Source organism: Haliaeetus leucocephalus, unplaced genomic scaffold (assembly GCF_000737465.1).
Source record: "Haliaeetus leucocephalus isolate CR32 unplaced genomic scaffold, Haliaeetus_leucocephalus-4.0 Scaffold406, whole genome shotgun sequence".
Lineage (NCBI taxonomy): Eukaryota > Metazoa > Chordata > Aves > Accipitriformes > Accipitridae > Haliaeetus > Haliaeetus leucocephalus.
This window is the reverse complement of record NW_010972842.1, coordinates 2661345-2669108: the sequence shown is the minus strand read 5'-3', so window position 1 is coordinate 2669108 and position 7764 is coordinate 2661345.

Sequence of the window (7764 nt, the reverse complement as noted above, 5' to 3'; positions counted from 1 at the left end):
ATTTTCTTATTTACCCAAAACTTGGTATTTACAGCTATTCCCCCATGGTGTGGGTGGTCACAGTTCACTTCCCGTGGTTGCTCAGTGAGAACAGCACCTCTCACCCCGTGTTACTGTAGTCTCTGGTGGAGCATCTTTTCCAGTCCTCATCACAGAAGTGTTTCACTTCACGTGGTGGGGTGGACTGGCTCAGGGAAAGGTGATGTGCTGTACTAAAGAGTATCCCACTGTCCTGAGTGGGAAACCTAATCCCAAATAGCTTTAAATACTGTTTAAAGTAGCTGGTGTGTTGGCAATCAAGGCCAGTTTCCAATGCCCTCAGTGAGTACTGGAACCAGTCATCCAGTTAAATGGGAAAGTCTCTTTCCCCTCATACTAGCTCTTGTTTAGTACACATTTGTAGGTCTTGTCTAATTGTACCCACAAGGTCAAGATCTACAAGGAGATTGTGGTGGGTTGACCCTGGCTGGATGCCAGGTGCCCACCAAAGCCGCTCGATCACTTCCCTCCTCACCTGGGCAGAGGAGAGAAAATATAATGACAGACCTGTGGGTTGAGATAAGGACAGGGAGAGATCACTCACCAATTACTGCTGTGGGCAAAACAGACTCAACTTGGGGAAAATATAAATTAATTTATTACTAATAATATCAGAGAAGGATAATGAGAAATAAAACCTGAATCTTAAAACACCTTTCCCCCACCCTCCATTCTTTCTGGGCTTAACTTTATTCCTGATTTCTCTACCTCCTCCCCCTGCAGCGGTGCAGGGGGATGGGGAATGAGGACTGGGGTCAGTTCATCACCCGTTGTCTCTGCCGCTCCTTCCTCCTCAGGGGGAGGACTCCTCACTCCTCCCTGCTCCAGTGTGGGGCCCTTCTCATGGGAGACAGTCTTCCACAAACTTCTCTGGTGTGAGCCCTTCCCACGGGCTGCAGTTCTTCACGAACTGCTCCAGTGTGGGTCCCTTCCCCGGGCTGCAGTCCTTCAGGCACAGTCTGCTCCAGTGTGGGTCTCCTGCGGGGTCACAAGTCCTGCCAGAAAACCTGCTCCAGCGTGGGCTCCTCTCTCCAGGGGTCCTGCCAGGAGCCTGCTCCGGCGTGGGGTCCTCCCTGGGCTGCAGGTGGAGATCTGCTCCACGTGGACCTCCCTGGGCTGCAGGGGGACAGCCTGCCTCACCATGGTCTTCCCCACGGGCTGCAGGGGAATCTCTGCTCCAGTGCCTGGAGCATCTCCTCCCCTCCTTCTGCACTGACCTGGGGGTCTGTGGGGCTGTTTCTCTTACATCTTCCCACTGCTCTCTCTGGCTGCAGTTTCTGTTTTGCAGCAAGTTTTTCCCCCTTCTTAAATACATTCTCCCAGAGGCACTACCATCATTGCTGATGGGCTCGGCCTTGGCCAGTGGTGGGTCCATCTTGGAGCCGGCTGGCATTGGCTCTGTCGGACATGGGGGAAGCTTCTAGCAGCTTCTCACAGAAGCCACCCCTGTAGCCCCCTGGCTGCCAAAACCTTGCCATGCAAACCCAATACAGAGATGAACAGGGTAAAACTTTACAGACTTAGAGGTGCTCATAACCCTGAGCTGGGTGGTTTGCTACCCAGCCCCCTGAGGACTGTGGGTTTCCAGCCGGACGCAGAAGCAGAACTGAGGGGACACCAGCATTTCATTGACAAATGCAGGCACTGGTGCAGAGTTTAGACGGGGCTTTGGGAAGATGCGGGATAAGCACTGAAATCACCTTGGTGATCTGAACCTTGTGTCGTTCACTGCAAACTGCTCTGACTGTGACTTTAGTGCCAACCAACAGCCTTACTGCTGGCAGTGCCAGCTGAGCTTCTTGCCTCCTTCTCCTTCCCTCAGTTTTGAAATAACATTTTAATGGTGAAACAAGACTCCAGAAATTAACTTGAACGTTTAACTCCAGAACGGACTTCACAGTTCCCAGTCCCAAGCTATTTACCCATCCGTGGCTGGGCTTTCAGCTGTTGTTATTGACAGTTCATCAATCACATCTGCCTTGCTGGTGGCCTTGGAGGCCTGCTCGCATGCCTTGCCTTCTCTATATGAAGGCTTCAAATCCTGGGTGTGGGGCTGCACCCCACCTTCACACCACGCACCGACAGTAGGTGGAGAGGCTGGGACTGGCCCCCCCTTTCTCCCGGAGGGCAGGGTTTCTCAGGAGGGTGGCTCTTCTCTAGCGCTGTGCACACCCAAATGCGTAGGCTTGCTGTGCAATGCATGTGAGGCTGCAGACAGCTCAGGTGAGGGAAGGAGCCATTTCTGTATGCTGAGAAAACCCTACCAGAGGGCTAAAAGCTGGGCTGGATTTGCACAGGTGGCAGGATGATGTTTGGTGGAAAAGTGCTAGCTAGGTCCTACTTTGTATCCCATAAAATCAGGAATTCTTGGATTATGTTACGTCCTCCTTTGACTTTTCAGTAGATAAACCAATGTTTATTAGACTGTAGGATATATGGACTGGCAGAAGCACTGACGTGGGTGTCCAGAGCTGTGCAGATACAGGATGCTCCCACGTGAGCGCTGGGGTGCTTTCACTCTGCTGCCTGCGAGCTCGGTGGTTATTCCCCAGCCTTCTGGTTGTACCGTTCTTGTCACAGCTTCATCTGAGCGGGGTTTGAGGTATGTCTCATGGCTTGAATAGGAGCTGTATCTGAGCTACGGCACTCAAACTGGGGATTTCTGCCGTGGGAAAGACAACCAAATAAATAAATAAGAAGTGAAGGATGGATGAGCTGGAATGAGCTGTGAACTGACAGCTTTGTGACTGGTCTTGACTTATTTCCTTTTTGTGGTCTAAAGCCGAGTGCCTCATAAATTCTGAAGACATCAAAACTGTAACTAACATAACTGAAACCATCCTTGGATTGCTGGAAATATAAAGAGCACTGACTGTAACTAGAAGACAAAAGGCAGCAAAAAGGGAATGAGTTCTCTCCTCAAAGTGCTATTTTTGGGTACTTCAGTTTTGACATTACAGGTCGAATCAGCGTACTGACACAATTGTGGGCATTCGGGGTCGCACTGTGGCTGTCCTACAATCTAATATGGACCTAGAGATGAAAATATTTTCACAGTTTATGGTTCTGGGGTATTTTACTGACTGTAAAGATCCTGGGATTCTCAAATAGATACCCACTAACCCTCTCACGCTCTGTCAGCCCTGAGGTGACACACGGTAGACACCATTTGGCAGCCACTGAGCAGCGTGCTGGTCTTGGGGGTCGTTTTGTGCTTTGCTCACTGGGTAGACAGGAGGGCTGTGGTCTTTTTGGGGGGAGGAGAACATAAAATGAGAGTAGCTGCATGGGGTCTGGTCAAAGCCCCATCCAGTCCAGGACCATTTTTCTTAGGACTGGCCAAAAATGGGATGAGCCATGCGAATGGGTCAAATGGTTTGTAGCTGAGAGGAGTCCTGAGGGTTACTGAGAGGGTTACTAGCTTTGTGCTTCAGAGTCTGTGGTGCAGCTGTCTCCCATGAGTCTGTCCCAGATCTCTTTAATCCATATAAGCATCTGCAACAGCCTCTGGCCGGACTCGCAGCTTAACTCTCTATTAAGGTTATTTAGTGAAGAGCTGGGGAATTAGAAAATGAACTACGGTAACAGTACTCCAGCTGCAACTTGATATCTAGCATCATGGAACGACCAACAAACCTTCTCCAGGGTACGTGCGAGCGAGAGCTGCTAACTTTCCAGTGGCAACAGTTCACTGTGCGATTGTGCGTAGCAATTTCCTGGCTGCCATCAATTCCTTTTGTTGTTTCCTCGGAAGAGCCACAGGGCAGCTGACACACAGCAATGAATTCCAGAAAAGCACTAGCTTTTCAGATGGCTGGGTTCTGGGTGTTTTCCCCCAGCTTCACAGAAGTTGTCTCTAAATAATACAGTTTTGTACTATGCATTAGAAGCTTTGGAGTAGATTCCCAGGAGCCCCACACTTGCTAAGCTTAAGTCTGACATCCCCAGCAGGACAAATTGCTTACCCAGAACTGGAGATGCCTGAAGACTCCGTATATCTATTACAAGTCTCCCACAGCTAATTCTGACATGTATGTACGTGTTTTTGTGCATCAAGACCAGGCTGGTCCAAAAGCTTACTTCCTCTTGTCTCTGGGTGGAACCAGTCTGTTGTGGCTTGTTTGGATAGGGGCAAACTCCCGGCTGCTGGCCTGTTACGCACTTTCTGTATTTGTAGATGAGGTAGGCTGTAGGTCAGTCATCTGAATCCTTCCTGGTAGTTATCTCAGTTTTACTATTTTTATACACCTATGCCAAACAAGCAGGAATTACAAAATATTTGAGTTCCTGCCCCAGATCAAGCAGTCTTGTGGTACGTCTGGGTGCAAGACAAGCAGGATGTGGTTCCTTTACAGGGCTTCCTGCTCCCCTGCCAGCCTTGCTTTCTGTCCTTCTGGATGTAGTTCACATGCCCTGTCTGGGTATGCCAGCACTGTATTCTGTCTGCATTCATCAAATCTCTTATCAGAACATGCTCGATCTTTAAACAATTTATTTCGCTGAGTAATTTTAGATATTGGAAACCTGCTTCAAATTCAGCTGGGAAGGTACCACGTCTCCTCACACAGAGAAGCATCTAGAGACTCACCTGAGAGTAAAAATGAAATAGAGTTGGAGACCTGGCTTAAGTGGTCTGAGCCATCTTCCTGACCAGCGATGGCCCAAGACAGGGAACCTTCTTCAGTGCCACAGATCTTTCATACACAAACACCGCTGTGGGAACATGACTGAGAGTATGGAACATCCACTATTGCCTTCGTACTACAAAAGCCCCCCTACTCGGCCAGCTGTAGCTGTACAGCATTATCTGGTTTCAGGCACTGTATTAAAAATTTAATAATCATAATTTTTCAGGAGGCATCTTTATAACAGTAAATTAAATGGTGCCAGGACATGAGCCCAGAATAGAAACTTGCCCGTCTATCCTGTTGGTCTGTTATGATGGGCCACAGCATGGTTCTGGCCAGGCTGACAGCTTTCCCTGGCAGGGCTTGGGAGCTGGTGTGGGACATGTTCAGTAGCAGGTTTGGATGCTGCTGCCCTGGTTTGGAAGGTAAGGCAGCCTGGCAGTACACACAGGCCACATCTGTAAGAAACAAAACTGATCAGTTCTGAATCCTCTCCCTAGTTCTAGGTCTGTGAACCCCATTCTCCTGACCCCAGCGCTGAATCTGACCCATCTGATAGTATTAGTTTTCTTCTTGGCTTCTTTTTTTTTTTCCCTTCTTCCTTTTCTTCCTCTTCTTCTGTCCTTTCCTTCCTGGGAAAAGAACTAACCTTTCTCTAAGGATAAAAATCTTTATACTCTTTTGAAAGGCAGAAGAAATCTTTAGGGCTTTCAGCTATATAAACCTAATTTGTCAGTTTTTTCCCCCCTCCCCATCTCTCTTAATGGATCTTTTATGCATTTATAATGTACTCAGTACCGTGGTATCTAGGGACCTTATACACAATTTATAAAGCAAACATTTTTTTTGCAAAAAGTTTCTACTTCTCTTCTGGCTATTGCCAATCTCTGAATCAGGCTGTTCTCTTTGATTTGCAAAGGAAGCCAAGTCATCTGTTTTATACTCCCAACACAGACTGTCTTGCAGTATCCTGGCTTTGCATTTGTGGGATGGCAAAGTCAGGTTCACAGTGATTTATTTTGCAGCTATTAACTATAGAACTGTCTGTAATCAACAAAGCTGGCTGTGTTTCTCCATCAGCTTCAGCACAGGCATGAGTCTGAACTGGCAGTTCCCTAGCTCCGTGCAGTCGTATCTGAGCCCAGAGTATTTCACTACACCTTGAAGTGGCTATATAGTTACTAAATAGAGAGAAAATAATTCAGTGCTGAATTTTAAATTTCTGTATCACTAGTTGTAAGCAGCTGGATGCTGCAGGCACCTGTTGGGAATAGCTTCCTACTCAGTATTCCGAAGAGTCGGACTGCTGCCTTGCAGGGTGACCAACCCTTCGCAAGTGCCTACGGCGTGTATCTGGTTGTGCGAGGAAGTTGTACTCGTTCTGGGCCTGAATCTCTAAAGGTGAGCTCTGTAAGACTGAGAGCCTTTATTGGATCCAGCTTTCCAGTCTCCAGTATGATACAGCAGCAATAGTGTACTTGTATTTTACTCCATAGTGGTAGGGGGCAATGTATTAAAGAGCTGATGGAGTCCAGCCGAGCGCAGTGCTGGTGCAGTAGGTAACACTGATCAAAGCCTTATGCGCTTCTTGCTCCAAATCAATGTGCTTGAATTTTTCTGCTACGCTTGTTTTCCAACAATAATGTATGTAACAGCACGTAAGAAGAAACATTATTTGAACATTCATATGGCTATTTACACTGACTTTTATTTCCTAGGTCACCAAAAAAGTTGACCAAAACCCCCTCCAAAAACCCCAGACCTAGTGCCATGGATGCAGACATACCTTGGGTTGCCCGAGTCCATTCAAAGAGACTTAGAATAGCTGCAGGGCAGAACTGAGGGTGAGCTGCATTGCTCTCTAGGGTTACCTCTGAATTTGAGACTGAACAGAAAGGATCTACAGAAATTTAATAAAAAAGGAACGCTGATTAATAAGTTGCAAAAGTAATGGATTCAACCATTAATTAGAAGGATGAGTCAAAATTAAATTCTCTTTAAAAAAAAAAAAAAAAAAGAAAAAAGTGCCACTAAATCTTCATCGTACTCAGCTAGTCAATGCGTTAAAAGCACTGCTAATGGTGCAGTGCCCTTCTTTGCAGCTCTGGACCCTGGATTACCACTGACATGCCCGTCATCCCTCGCCACGCTAAACGCTCTGCTTCCCCTCCATTTCCCACCTAAGTCTTTACTTAACAAGCCCCGGCTTGTTAAGAGTACTGCTGGGACTGTTTCATGGGGAGGGAGTGCAGGAACCTCCTCAGCAGTTTTTGAGAGCAGCAGATGTGCAGCTCTGTCCTCGCCATCCTGCAGTGTCACAGTTTCTCTCTGCTTCGTCTCCCAGGCTTGATCTCAGACAGGAACCCTCCATTAACTTCATCTTATTGGAGATGACAAGTTTGACTAAATACAAATACTCATGTAAGTGAAGTCTTCAATTAAGTCTCTATAAAATAATGTTGCAAAATATATACAACGTTTTTACTAGCTTGTTGACTGATAAAAAAATGACAAGGTGAAAGGTATTAATAATTTAAGCTAATATTTCTCATTTCTATTAAATTGTTAAACTACAAATAATCCTTAGATTTTCAGTAAACCCTGTTGCAATTTCTAGCTAAAAAAAAACCGCTCTGAAACAAACTGTACAGAAAAAAACCCCATGTAATTCAAGAGGGAGCATAGAAATTTGGGAAGTGATCAATGCATAAACAAAAACATGAACTGGAAATGAGCATCCAAACCAGCAAAATATATTTAAGTATATATATCACAAATACACACACAAAAAAATCTATTTACAGATCTAAAATCAGTACATCCAGTAAAAATCCTCCCACAGAAAGGTATTTATAAACAAGAAAATTACCCCAATTACATTGTCTACTGCTGGCAACAGAGATGCTTTACAGCTAGCATAGCATTGATTATGCCTTTGTAAAATAAAGGGAAAACAATACAGGTGAAGAAATTATTTCTGGGAAAAACTTGAACTGAAGGCTGGACAACAACAATAACAAGGCATACAAAGCATAAGGAACTGCAAATATGTAACTCTGGTAGTGCAAAAATGAAGAAGAATGGCTTTTTTCCCCCA